The 12,897-nt window shown below is 45.3% G+C and overlaps 5 non-coding genes across 5 annotated transcripts; 1 reads left to right on the top strand and 4 right to left on the bottom strand.

Annotated features, from left to right (window-relative positions):
- Positions 1–4,069: 4,069 nt before the first annotated feature.
- TRNAH-GUG (transfer RNA histidin (anticodon GUG)) lies at positions 4,070–4,142 on the top strand. The gene has a single exon. It is a non-coding gene; the product is annotated as a tRNA-His (tRNA).
- Positions 4,143–8,483: 4,341 nt separating this feature from the next.
- Positions 8,484–8,556, bottom strand: TRNAY-GUA (transfer RNA tyrosine (anticodon GUA)). The gene has a single exon. It is a non-coding gene; the product is annotated as a tRNA-Tyr (tRNA).
- Positions 8,557–8,924: 368 nt separating this feature from the next.
- TRNAY-GUA (transfer RNA tyrosine (anticodon GUA)) lies at positions 8,925–8,997 on the bottom strand. Its single transcript has one exon. It is a non-coding gene; the product is annotated as a tRNA-Tyr (tRNA).
- Positions 8,998–9,657: 660 nt separating this feature from the next.
- TRNAY-GUA (transfer RNA tyrosine (anticodon GUA)) lies at positions 9,658–9,730 on the bottom strand. Its single transcript has one exon. It is a non-coding gene; the product is annotated as a tRNA-Tyr (tRNA).
- A 2,714-nt stretch (positions 9,731–12,444) lies between these two features.
- On the bottom strand, positions 12,445–12,517 carry TRNAY-GUA (transfer RNA tyrosine (anticodon GUA)). Its single transcript has one exon. It is a non-coding gene; the product is annotated as a tRNA-Tyr (tRNA).
- Positions 12,518–12,897: the final 380 nt, after the last annotated feature.

The raw sequence follows: 12,897 nt of genomic DNA on the forward strand, positions 1-12,897 counted from the left end.
GGTTAGATGGGGGAAAAATTGGACTATAACATACTCAAAGGACATCCCCGTATCTACAGTAGACACAGAGGTACGAGCCTGCAAAGTATAGTCTAATGCATTTTCTATGGAGGGGTTTGTTTGTTCACGTATTGCTTAATTACTTGACCCTGTTCTTTCGATTAAAAATAATAACATATCTTTAGTGTTGCGGTTATCGCATCCGCCTCACTCCCGGAAGGCCACAGGTTCGAAACCGCGAAGTTTTTTTTATAATTGTTGTAGTTTTCTATTTGATTATCTTAATAAACGTTTGTGCATAATAAAAGATTTATTTGTCACGATAAAAAGTACGCGTTGTTACATGGTAGCTGATCTTAAGAGAAGTGCTTCCTTGAAATATATCTACCGATAAGGAAGACTCGGTTTCACTCTTGTTTTATCTTATGCCAATAGATAAAATATTTTTTTAACTAACATAGTTTTTTACATTATACAACAAGCTTTTTTTTTTTTTTATACGGTCTATGCAGGTGAGAACCACGCCGGGGTTTTCAATGGTCGTCCATACGATGAAGTGGGTGTCTTGACAATTGTTTGTGGGAAAGGTGGTACGGTTGGTGGTCGAGATTTTATTAGAGCAGTTTGTTGTGGGATCATCCTTGGCCCGGTTTCATCACGTGTTGACGTCTCTTGCAGGGATTGTCTTGATGGGTTCACGATGTGTGATTCTAAAGGGTGGTTAGCATCTAATTCATGGATATCAGGAAGATTAGGTAGGATAGATGATCGCTGGGAGTGATCTGTCAATGCACTGGAAGATCTCGGAGACGTCGTCTCTGTCACAGCGACAGGTTTGTACGCATAATGAGCCACTTTAGGGGTTTTGTTGAAAGCTTCTTCAAGGAGGTTAGCACATGAGTTGTTTTGAAATCTTTGTGCGTTAATCCTTCTCGGAATTTCTGGCTTATTTTGATTGTCGGGTTTTCGTTGAATTTGAGGGCGAAGGTGAATTCTTGATCGCCGGAAAATTTGATTTTGTTCCGTTTCTATGATGTAGGAATCTGGGGAGGTAGCTTTTTGGAGTATTATTGCTGGTTTCTAAGAACGTGTTCCCACGAAGTACCAGACTTTCTCCCCTATCTCGAGTGGACGTAGATTTCTATGCGGTTTTGTGTCAGCATGTCTTTGCATGGTGAACTGTCTGTGTTGTAGTCCAGATATGATTTCTTGTGTCGGAAAATTCGGGCTGAGTGATGCGTCATTCATTGTGATGGGACTACGAAGTTTTCTCCCCATTAGCATTTCTGCAGGTGTGAGAAGATTTTCCAATGGAGTCGTCCGGTATTCTAGCAAGATTTGATTGAGGTCTTTGCCTTCAGGTTGCGATTTAGCTAGGTAGCTCTTTAGCGTTTGGACCATGCGCTCTGCTAATCCATTACTTTGCGGGTGATAAGGACTCGATGTGATTTGTTCCACGCCCCATTTTTCGAGAAATTTCGTAAACATGTATGAGGAGTAGGGTGGTCCATTGTCCGACTGAAAACGTCTTGGAATGCCATGGCGGGCAAAATTTGGTGTTAGGAACTTGATGACAGCTTCAGCATTCGTAGTTGTCAATTCTTGGGCTTCTACATATTTCGAAAAGTGGTCAATCAGAAGAATATAGTTTTTAGAGCGGAATTTGAACAGATCAGACGAGACCGTGTGCCATGGATGTGGTGGAATTGTCAAGGGATGTAAAGGCATCGCAGTGTTTGCGCGTTCTCTTTCCTTGCAAACGGGGCAATTTGCTATAAATCTGGTAATGTCGGCAGTCATTGTCGGCCAGTATACATTCATTTTGGCTTTTGCGAGACAAGCTGTAACACCTTGATGTATGGCGTGTATCTGCTTCATAGTGTCTCCTTGTAATATTGCCGGAACCAACAGACGATCGCCTCTGTATAGGAGTCCGTTCTGTGAGTGTATTTCCTCCTGTAGTGCCCAGAATGCCCTTACGCCAGGAAGACGGATTGACTTGTGATGCAAGGGCCAGCCATTTTCCACGTAGCTTTGAATCTGTTGCAGGTCAGGATCTTGATTTGTTGCGTGTTGGAACTTGCGGAGTCGGTCATCGGAAAGAGTGGTCAGAGTATATATTGTTGCAGCGGGACCTTCCAAAAAGTCCGTTGTCATTGTGCAGTTGGGTTGTGGTACTCTCGAGAGGGCGTCAGCGATGAAAAGCTTGGTACCAGGAACATAAATTAATGTCGGGTCATACCGCGCCAACCGCAATGTTAGGCGCTGGAGCCTTGGAGAGAGAAGATGGAACGGCTTCCGGATAATGGCAAGCAGCGGCTTGTGGTCTGTCTGCACTGTTAGTGGGGCGGCTGCCACATAATAATGAAAGTGTTCGCATGCATATAATATGGCGAGCAGCTCCTTTTCAATTTGAGCGTAGCGCGTTTGTGCGGATGTAAAGGTCATCGACGCGTATTCAATAGGTTTGCCTTGCTGCAGAAGTACGGCACCAATTCCATGTTGACTAGCGTCGACGGATACAGTGTTATGTAGTTTGGGATTGTAAAATGTTAACACTGGCGCTTAAGTGATGGCTTGTTTCAAGTCGTCATAAGCGTCTTGGTGGGTTTCGTCCCATCGAAATACTGTGTCTTGCTTGAGAAGAGGCCGTAGGGGAGCAGTTCGTTCGGAATATCCAGAAATATAATTTGCCATGAAGTTAACCATGCCCAGAAATCTTAGTAGTGCCGGTTTGTCCGCTGGTGGTGGTAGTTCTCTGATCGCTCCAACCTTCTCCGGATCAGTTTCGACGCCCTTGGGAGATATGATATGACCGAGATATTTGATGCGGGTAACGGCTAGTTGGATCTTTTTGGAATTAAACATCAGTCCTTTTCTTTGCGCCCGTTCCAATACTGTATATAGGATTTTGTTGTGTTCTGCTTCGTTTGAACCGTGTATAAGGAAGTCGTCTGTGGCAATTCGTGTTCGAGGTATATCGCCAAATATAGAATTCATTATCCTTTGGCAGTATTCAGAAGCAGTGGATATCCCGTAGGGTAGACGCGTGAATCGGAAATTTCCAAATGGCGTTGCAAAGGTGCACATTCGAGAGCTCTCTGGTGTAAGTTCGATTTGCCAAAAGGCCGATTTGGCATCCAATGCGGTGAAAACTTGGGCGTCAGATAACTCAGAGAAGATTTGTTGGGATGTTGGCATGGGATAGTGTTCTCTTAATAGTGCCTTGTTCAAATTGCGCGGATCCAAACAAATGCGGATGTCATTGCCTGGTTTGGGAACCACTACCATTGGATGAAGCCATTCTGTGTGTTCGGTGACAGGAACTATGACCTGAGCAGCGACCATGCGTTGTATTTCGGCTTCAACCCGTGGAATCAGTTGGATCGGGATTTTGCGGGCTGGTGTTCTTGTTGGGATCGCATCCGGGCGAAGTTTCATGTGATGTTGTCCCGGGAGTTTTCCTACCGTGTCAAAAACATCAGGGAATCTCTTCATTATTTCTTGTGGCGTACCTGACAAAAGGTTGAAGGTTCGAGCCCACCCGGGAGCGGTGTTGTGAGGTCTCAGATGTGACGTAAGAAGTCAAGGTTTTTCCACAATACCTGACGACCATTTAATATTTGGGCTTCCGTGGCGCAATGGTTTAGCGCGCTCAGCTGTTATTCAAAAGGTTGGTGGTTCGAGCCCACCCGAGAGAGGTGTTGTGGGGTCTCAGACGTAGCGTGAAAAGTCAAAACTTTTCCACAATACCTGACAACCTTTTAATTTCTTGGCTTCCGTGGCGCAATGGTTAGCGCGTTCGGCTGTTAACCAATAGGTTGGTGGTTCGAGCCCACCCGGGAGCGGTGTTGTGTGATCTCAAATGTAACGTAGAAAGCCAAAGTTTTTCCACAATACCTGACGACCATTTAATTTTTGGGCTTCCGTGGCGCAATGGTTAGCACGTTCGGCTGTTAACCAATAGGTTGGTGGTTCGAGCCCATCCGGGAGCGGTGTTGTGGGATCTCAAATGTAACGTAGAAAGCCAAAGTTTTTGCACAATAAATGACGACCATTTAATTTTTGGGCTTCCGTGGCGCAATGGTTAGCGCGTTCGGCTGTGAACCAATAGGTTGGTGGTTCGACCCCATCCGGGAGCGGTGTTGTGAGGTCTCAGATTTGACGTAAAAAGTCAAGGTTATTACACAATACCTGACGAGCATTTAACTTTTGGGCTTCCGTGGCGCAATGGTTAGCGCGTTCGGCTGTTAACCAATAGGTTGGTGGTTCGAGCCCATCCGGGAGCGGTGTTGTGAGGTCTCAGATGTGACGTAAAAAGTCAAGGTTTTTACACAATACCTGACGAGCATTTAATTTTTGGGCTTCCGTGGCGCAATGGTTAGCGCGTTCAGCTGTTAATCGAAAGGTTGGTGGTTCGAGCCCACCCGGGAAAGGTGTTGTGGGGTCTCAAATGTAACGTAGAAAGCCAAAGTTTTTCCACAATACCTGACAACCATTTAATTTCTGAGCTTCCGTGGATCAATGGTTAGCGCGTTCGGCTGTTAACCAATAGGTTGGTGGTTCGAGCCCATCCGGGAGCGGTGTTGTGTGATCTCAAATGTAACGTAGAAAGCCAAAGTTTTTCCACAATACCTGACGACCATTTAATTTTTGGGCTTCCGTGGCGCAATAGTTAGCGCGTTCGGCTGTTAACCAATAGGTTGGTGGTTCGAGCCCATCCGGGAGCGGTGTTGTGAGGTCTCAGATGTGACGTAAAAAGTCAAGGTTTTTACACAATACCTAACGAGCATTTAACTTTTGGGCTTCCGTGGCGCAATGGTTAGCGCGTTCGGCTGTTAACCAATAGGTTGGTGGTTCGAGCCCATCCGGGAGCGGTGTTGTGAGGTCTCAGATGTGACGTAAAAAGTCAAGGTTTTTACACAATACCTGACGAGCATTTAACTTTTGTGCTTCCGTGGCGCAATGGTTAGCGCGTTCGGCTGGGAGCTTGCGTGGCTCAATGGTTAGCGCGTTCGGCTGTTAACCAATAGGTTGGTGGTTCGAGCCCATCCGGGAGCGGTGTTGTGAGGTCTCAGATGTGACGTAAAAATTCAAGGTTTTTACACAATACCTGACGAGCATTTAATTTTTGGGCTTCCGTGGCGCAATGGTTAGCAAGTTCAGCTGTTAACCAATAGGTTGGTGTTTTGAGCCCACCCGGGAGCGGTGTTGTGGGATCTCACATGTAACGTAGAAAACCAAAGTTTTTCCACAATACCTGACGACCATTTAGTTTTTGGGCTTCCGTGGCGCAATGGTTAGCGCGTTCGGTTGTTAACCAATAGGTTGGTGGTTCGAGCCCACCCGGGAGGGGTGATGTGGGATCTCAAATGTAACGTAGAAAGCCAATGTTTTTCCACAATACCTGACGACCATTTATTTTTTGGGCTTCCTTGGCGCAATGGTTAGCGCGTTCGGCTGTTAACCGAAAGGTTGGTGGTTCGCGCCCAACCGGGAGAGGTGTTGTAGGGTCTCAGATGTAACGTAATAAGTCATAACTTATCCACAATACCTGACAACCATTTAATTTCTGAGCTTCCGTGGCTCAATGGTTAGCGCATTCGGCTGTTAACCAATAGGTTGGTGGTTTGAGCCCACCCGGGAGCGGTGATGTGGGATCTCAAACAATTTCAAAATCGATGTTTCAAGGCCAAAGAAGCATACTTTGAGTATTTCTTCACTATTTTCAAATATGTTCACTGAAACCATTATTTTTATACTTTTTGCTTTAATTCAAGCAAATGTAACGATATTCAATCAAAAAACTGTTACAATTCAATTTTTCAATAAGAAATCGTTGTCACGGATTTTGTATCTTGAAGAAGAAAAACATGCGATTTTTTCGGTACACTTTTGAATGCTTTTTTTTTGGAGAAATGTTTGACCGAATTCAGCTTAATTCCCTATAAAACACTCATTGAAAGTGATTTCATCTCGATTGAACAATAATTAAAAATTTACCTCGATTTTTAACAACATTTTCAAAATCGAAGTTTCACGGCCAAAGAAGCATACTTTGAGTATTTCTTCACTATTTTCAAATATATTCATTGAAACCATTATTTTTATACTTTTTGCTTTAATTCAAGCAATGTAACGATATTCATTCAAAAAACTGTTAAAATTCAATTTTCAATAAGAAATCGTATTCACGGATTTTGTGTCTTGAAGAAGAAAAACCTGCGATTTTTTCGGTAATTTTTTGAATGCATTTTTTTCTGGAGAAATGTTTGACCGAATTCAGCTTAATTCCCTATAAAACACTCATTAAAAGTGATTTCATCTCGATTGAACAATAATTAAAAATGTACCTCGATTTTTAATAACATTTCAAAATCGACGTTTCACGGCCAAAGAAGCATATTTTGAGTATTTCTTCACTATTTTCAAATATATTCACTGAAACCATTATTTTTATACTTTTTGCTTTAATTCAAGCAATGTAACGATATTCATTCAAAAAACTGTTAAAATTAAATTTTCAATAAGAAATCGTACTCACGGATTTTGTATCTTGAAGAAGAAAAACATGCGATTTTTTCGGTACACTTTTGAATGCATTTTTTTCTGGAGAAATGTTTGACCGAATTCAGCTTAATTCCCTATAAAACACTCATTAAAAGTGATTTCATCTCGATTGAACAATAAATAAAAATGCACCTCGATTTTTAATAACATATGTTCACTGAAACCATTATTTTTATACTTTTTGCTTTAATTAGTCATAACTTATCCACAATACCTGACAACCATTTAATTTCTGAGCTTCCGTGGCTCAATGGTTAGCGCGTTCGGCTGTTAACCAATAGATTGGTGGTTCGAGCCCATCCGGGAGCGGTGTTGTGAGGTCTCAGATGTGACGTAAAAAGTGAAGGTTTTTACACAATACCTGACGAGCATTTAATTTTTGGGCTTCCGTGGCGCAATGGTTAGCGCGTTCAGCTGTTAACCAATAGGTTGGTGGTTCGAGCCCATCCGGGAGCGGTGTTGTGAGGTCTCAGATGTGACGTAAAAAGTCAAGGTTTTTACACAATACCTGACGAGCATTTAATTTTTGGGCTTCCGTGGCGCAATGGTTAGCGCGTTCAGCTGTTAACCAATAGGTTAGTGGTTCGAGCCCACCCGGGAGCGGCGTAGTGGGATCTCAAACGTAACGTAGAAAGCCAAAGTTTTTCCACAATACCTGACGACCATTTAATTTTTGGACTTCCGTGGCGCAATGGTTAGCGCGTTCGGCTGTTAACCAATAGGTTGGTGGTTCGAGCCCACCCGGGAGCGGTGGTGTGGGATCTCAAATGTAACGTAGAAAGCCAAAGTTTTGCCACAATACCTGACGACCATTAAATTTTTGGGCTTCCTTGGCGCAATGGTTAGCGCGTTCGGCTGTTAACGGAAAGGTTGGTGGTTCGAGCCCAACCGGAAGAGGTGTTGTAGGGTCTCAGATGTAAAGTAAAAAGTCAAACTTATCCACAATACCTGACAACCATTTAATTTCTGAGCTTCCGTGGCTCAAAGGTTAGCGCGTTCGGTTGTTAACCAACAGGTGTGTGGTTCGAGCCCATCCGGGAGCGGTGTTGTGACGTCTCAGATGTGACGTAAAGAGTCAAGGTTTTTTCCACAACACCTGACGACCATTTAATTTTTGGGCTTCCGTGGCGCAATGGTTAGCGCGTTCGGCTGTTAACCAATAGGTTGGTGGTTCGAGCCCATCCGGGAGCGGTGTTGTGAGGTCTCAGATGTAACGTAAAAAGTCAAAACTTATCCACAATACGTGACAACCATTTAATTCCTGAGCTTCCGTGGCTCAATGGTTAGCGCGTTCGGCTGTTAACCAATAGGTTGGTGGTTCGAGCCCACCCGGGAGCGGTGGTGTGGGATCTCCAGGTTTTCTCTCTGCGCATGGGCAAAGTGACAGTTTAGACTGAGTCTGATTTAAAGTGAAGGTTTCAAACTAAATAAATAAGCCGATGTGCGGTTGTGAAGTGAGGCCATGGGGAGGAGGGATAACATAAAAGCCTAGGCAATGGGTGACTATCTTATAGGTCTCAGATTTTTAGTTTTACATTTTTCAAGTTCGAAGGCCAAATTTTTCATTGAAAAGACTGAATGACCGATGGAAAATAGTTTATATTTTCTAGTGGTTTTCTTCTGACAAGAAATGGAAAATGAGTATTATTTGACAATTATGGGGCCCCTGTTCTTAAGGGGCCCCTGGGCCAGTGCCCAACGGGCCCAATGGATAAGACGGCACTGAGTTATGACTTATTACGTTACATCTGAGACCCTACACCACCTCTCCCGGTTGGGCTCGAACCACCAACCTTTCGGTTAACAGTCTAACGCGCTAACCATTGCGCCAAGGAAGCCCAACAAATAAAATGTTCGTCAGGTATTGTGGAAAAACCTTGACTTTTTACGTCACATCTGAGACCTCACAACACCGCTCCCGGATGGGCTCGAACCACCAACCTATTGGTTTACAGCCGAACGCGCTAACCATTGCGCCACGGAAGCCCAAAAATTAAATGGTCGTCAGGTATTGTGGATAAGTTATGACTTATTACGTTACATCTGAGACCCTACAACACCTCTCCCGGTTGGGCGCGAACCACCAACCTTTCGGTTAACAGCCGAACGCGCTAACCATTGCGCCAAGGAAGCCCAAAAAATAAATGGTCGTCAGGTATTGTGGAAAAACATTGGCTTTCTACGTTACATTTGAGATCCCACATCACCCCTCCCGGGTGGGCTCGAACCACCAACCTATTGGTTAACAACCGAACGCGCTAACCATTGCGCCACGGAAGCCCAAAAACTAAATGGTCGTCAGGTATTGTGGAAAAACTTTGGTTTTCTACGTTACATTTGAGACCCCACAACACCTCTCCCGGGTGGGCTCGAACCACCAACCTATTGGTTTACAGCCGAACGCGCTAACCATTGCGCCACGGAAGCCCAAAAATTAAATGGTTGTCACGTATTGTGGAAAAGTTTTGACTTTTTACGCAACATCTGAGACCCCACAACACCTCTCCCGGGTGGGCTCGAACCTTCAACCTTTCGATTAACAGCTGTACGCGCTAATCATTGCGCCACGGAAGCCCAAAAATTAAATGTTCGTCAGGTGTTATGGAAAAACTCTGACATTTTACGTTACATCTGAGACCTCACAACACCGCTCCCGGATGGGCTCGAACCACCAACCTATTGGTTAACAGCCGAACGCGCTAACCATTGACCCACGGAAGCTCAGAAATTAAATGGTTGTCAGGTATTGTGGATAAGTTATGACTTATTACGTAACATATGAGACCCTACAACACCTCTCCCGGTTGGGCTCGAACCACCAACCTTTCGGTTAACAGCCGAACGCGCTAACCATTGCGCCAAGGAAGCCCAAAAAATAAATGGTCGTCAGGTATTGTGGAAAAACTTTGGCTTTCTACGTTACATTTGAGATTCCACATCACCCTCCCGGGTGGGCTCGAACCACCAACCTATTGGTTAACAACCGAACGCGCTAACCATTGCGCCACGGAAGCCCAAAAACTAAATGGTCGTCAGGTATGTGGAAAAACTTTGGTTTTCTACGTTACATTTGAGATCCCACAACACCGCTGCCGGGTGGGCTCGAACCACCAACCTATTGGTTTACAGCCGAACGCGCTAACCATTGCGCCACGGAAGCCCAAAAATTAAATGGTCGTCAGGTATTGTGGATAAGTTATGACTTATTACGTTACATCTGAGACCCTACAACACCTCTCCCGGTTGGGCGCGAACCACCAACCTTTCGGTTAACAGCCGAACGCGCTAACCATTGCGCCAAGGAAGCCCAAAAAATAAATGGTCGTCAGGTATTGTGGAAAAACATTGGCTTTCTACGTTACATTTGAGATCCCACATCACCCCTCCCGGGTGGGCTCGAAACACCAACCTATTGGTTAACAACCGAACGCGCTAACCATTGCGCCACGGAAGCCCAAAAACTAAATGGTCGTCAGGTATTGTGGAAAAACTTTGGTTTTCTACGTTACATTTGAGATCCCACAACACCGCTCCCGGATGGGCTCGAACCACCAACTTATTGGTTAACAGCCGAACGCGCTAACCATTGAGCCACGCAAGCTCAGAAATTAAATGGTTGTCACGTATTGTGGAAAAGTTTTGACTTTTTACGCTACATCTGAGACCCCACAACACCTCTCCCGGGTGGGCTCGAACCTTCAGCCTTTCGATTAACAGCTGAACGCGCTAATCATTGCGCCACGGAAGCCCAAAAATTAAATGTTCGTCAGGTGTTGTGGAAAAAACCTTGACTTTTTACGTTACATCTGAGACCTCACAACACCGCTCCCGGATGGGCTCGAACCACCAACCTATTGGTTAACAGCCCAACGCGCTAACCATCGCGCCACGGAAGCCCAAAAATTAAATGGTCTTCAGGTATTGTGGAAAAACCTTGACTTTTTACGTCACATCTGAGACGTCACAACACCGCTCCCGGATGGGCTTGAACCACCAACCTATCGGTTAACAGCCGAACGCGCTAATCATTGAGCCACGGAAGCTCAGAAATTAAATGGTTGTCACGTATTGTGGAAAAGTTTTGACTTTTTACGCAACATCTGAGACCCCACAACACCTCTCCCGGGTGGGCTCGAACCTTCAACCTTTCGATTAACAGCTGTACGCGCTAATCATTGCGCCACGGAAGCCCAAAAATTAAATGTTCGTCAGGTGTTGTGGAAAAACTCTGACATTTTACGTTACATCTGAGACCTCACAACACCGCTCCCGGATGGGCTCGAACCACCAACCTATTGGTTAACAGCCGAACGCGCTAACCATTGACCCACGGAAGCTCAGAAATTAAATGGTTGTCAGGTATTGTGGATAAGTTATGACTTATTACGTAACATCTGAGACCCTACAACACCTCTCCCGGTTGGGCTCGAACCACCAACCTTTCGGTTAACAGCCGAACGCGCTAACCATTGCGCCAAGGAAGCCCAAAAAATAAATGGTCGTCAGGTATTGTGGAAAAACTTTGGCTTTCTACGTTACATTTGAGATTCCACATAAACCTCCCGGGTGGGCTCGAACCACCAACCTATTGGTTAACAACCGAACGCGCTAACCATTGCGCCACGGAAGCCCAAAAACTAAATGGTCGTCAGGTATGTGGAAAAACTTTGGTTTTCTACGTTACATTTGAGATCCCACAACACCGCTCCCGGGTGGGCTCAAACCACCAACCTATTGGTTAACAGCTGAACGCGCTAACCATTGCGCCACGGAAGCCCAAAAATTAAATGCTCGTCAGGTATTGTGTAAAAACCTTGACTTTTTACGTCACATCTGAGACCTCACAACACCGCTCCCGGATGGGCTCGAACCACCAACCTATTGGTTAACAGCCGAACGCGCTAACCATTGAGCCACGGAAGCTCAGAAATTAAATGGTTGTCACGTATTGTGGAAAAGTTTTGACTTTTTTCGCTACATCTGAGACCCCACAACACCTCTCCTTGGTGGGCTCGAACCTGCAACCTTTCGATTAACAGCTGAACGCGCTAATCATTGCGCCACGGAAGCCCAAAAATTAAATGTTCGTCAGGTGTTGTGAAAAAACTTTGGCTTTCTACGTTACATTTGAGATCCCACAACACCGCGCCCGGGTGGGCTCGAACCACCAACCTATTGGTTAACAGCCCAACGCGCTAACCATTGCGCCACGGAAGCCCAAAAATTAAGTGGTATTCAGGTATTGTGGAAAAACCTTGACTTTTTACGTCACATCTGAGACGTCACAACACCGCTCCCGGATGGGCTCGAACCACCAACCTATCGGTTAACAGCCGAACGCGCTAACCATTGAGCCACGGAAGCTCAGAAATTCAATGGTTGTCACGTATTGTGGAAAAGTTTTGACTTTTTACGCAACATCCGAGACCCCACAACACCTCTCCCGGGTGGGCTCGAACCTTCAACCTTTCGATTAACAGCTGTACGCGCTAATCATTGCGCCACGGAAGCCCAAAAATTAAATGTTCGTCAGGTGTTGTGAAAAAACTCTGACATTTTACGTTACATCTGAGACCTCACAACACCGCTCCCGGATGGGCTCGAACCACCAACCTATTGGTTAACAGCCGAACGCGCTAACCATTGAGCCATGGAAGCTCAAAAATGGTTGCCAGGTATTGTGGATAAGTTATGACTTATTACGTTACATCTGAGACCCTACAACACCTCTCCCGGTTGGGCTCGAACCACCAACCTTTCGGTTAACAGCCGAACGCGCTAACCATTGCGCCAAGGAAGCCAGAAAAATAAATGGTCGTCAGGTATTGTGGAAAAACTTTGGCTTTCTACGTTACATTTGAAATCCCACATCACCGCTCCCGGGTGGGCTCGAACCACCAACCTATTGGTTTACAGCCGAACGCGCTATCCATTGCGCCACGGAAGCCCTAAAGCTAAATGGTCGTCAGGTATTGTGGAAAAACTTTGGCTTTCTACGTTACATTTGACATCCCACAACACCGCTCCCGGGTGGGATCGAACCACCAACCTATTGGTTAACAGCTAAACGCGCTAACCATTGCGCCACGGAAGCCCAAAAATTAAATGCTCGTCAGGTATTGTGTAAAAACCTTGACTTTTTACGTCACATCTGAGACCTCACAACACCGCTCCCGGATGGGTTCGAACCACCAACCTATTGGTTAACAGCCGAACGCGCTAACCATTGAGCCACGGAAGCTCAGAAATTAAATGGTTGTCACGTATTGTGGAAAAGTTTTGACTTTTTACGCTACATCTGAGACCCCACAACACCTCTCCCGGGTG

This window comes from Phalangium opilio, unplaced genomic scaffold, assembly GCF_054372755.1.
Source record: "Phalangium opilio isolate 3A_F unplaced genomic scaffold, DU_Popi_V2 ptg001170l_1, whole genome shotgun sequence".
Taxonomy (NCBI): domain Eukaryota; kingdom Metazoa; phylum Arthropoda; class Arachnida; order Opiliones; family Phalangiidae; genus Phalangium; species Phalangium opilio.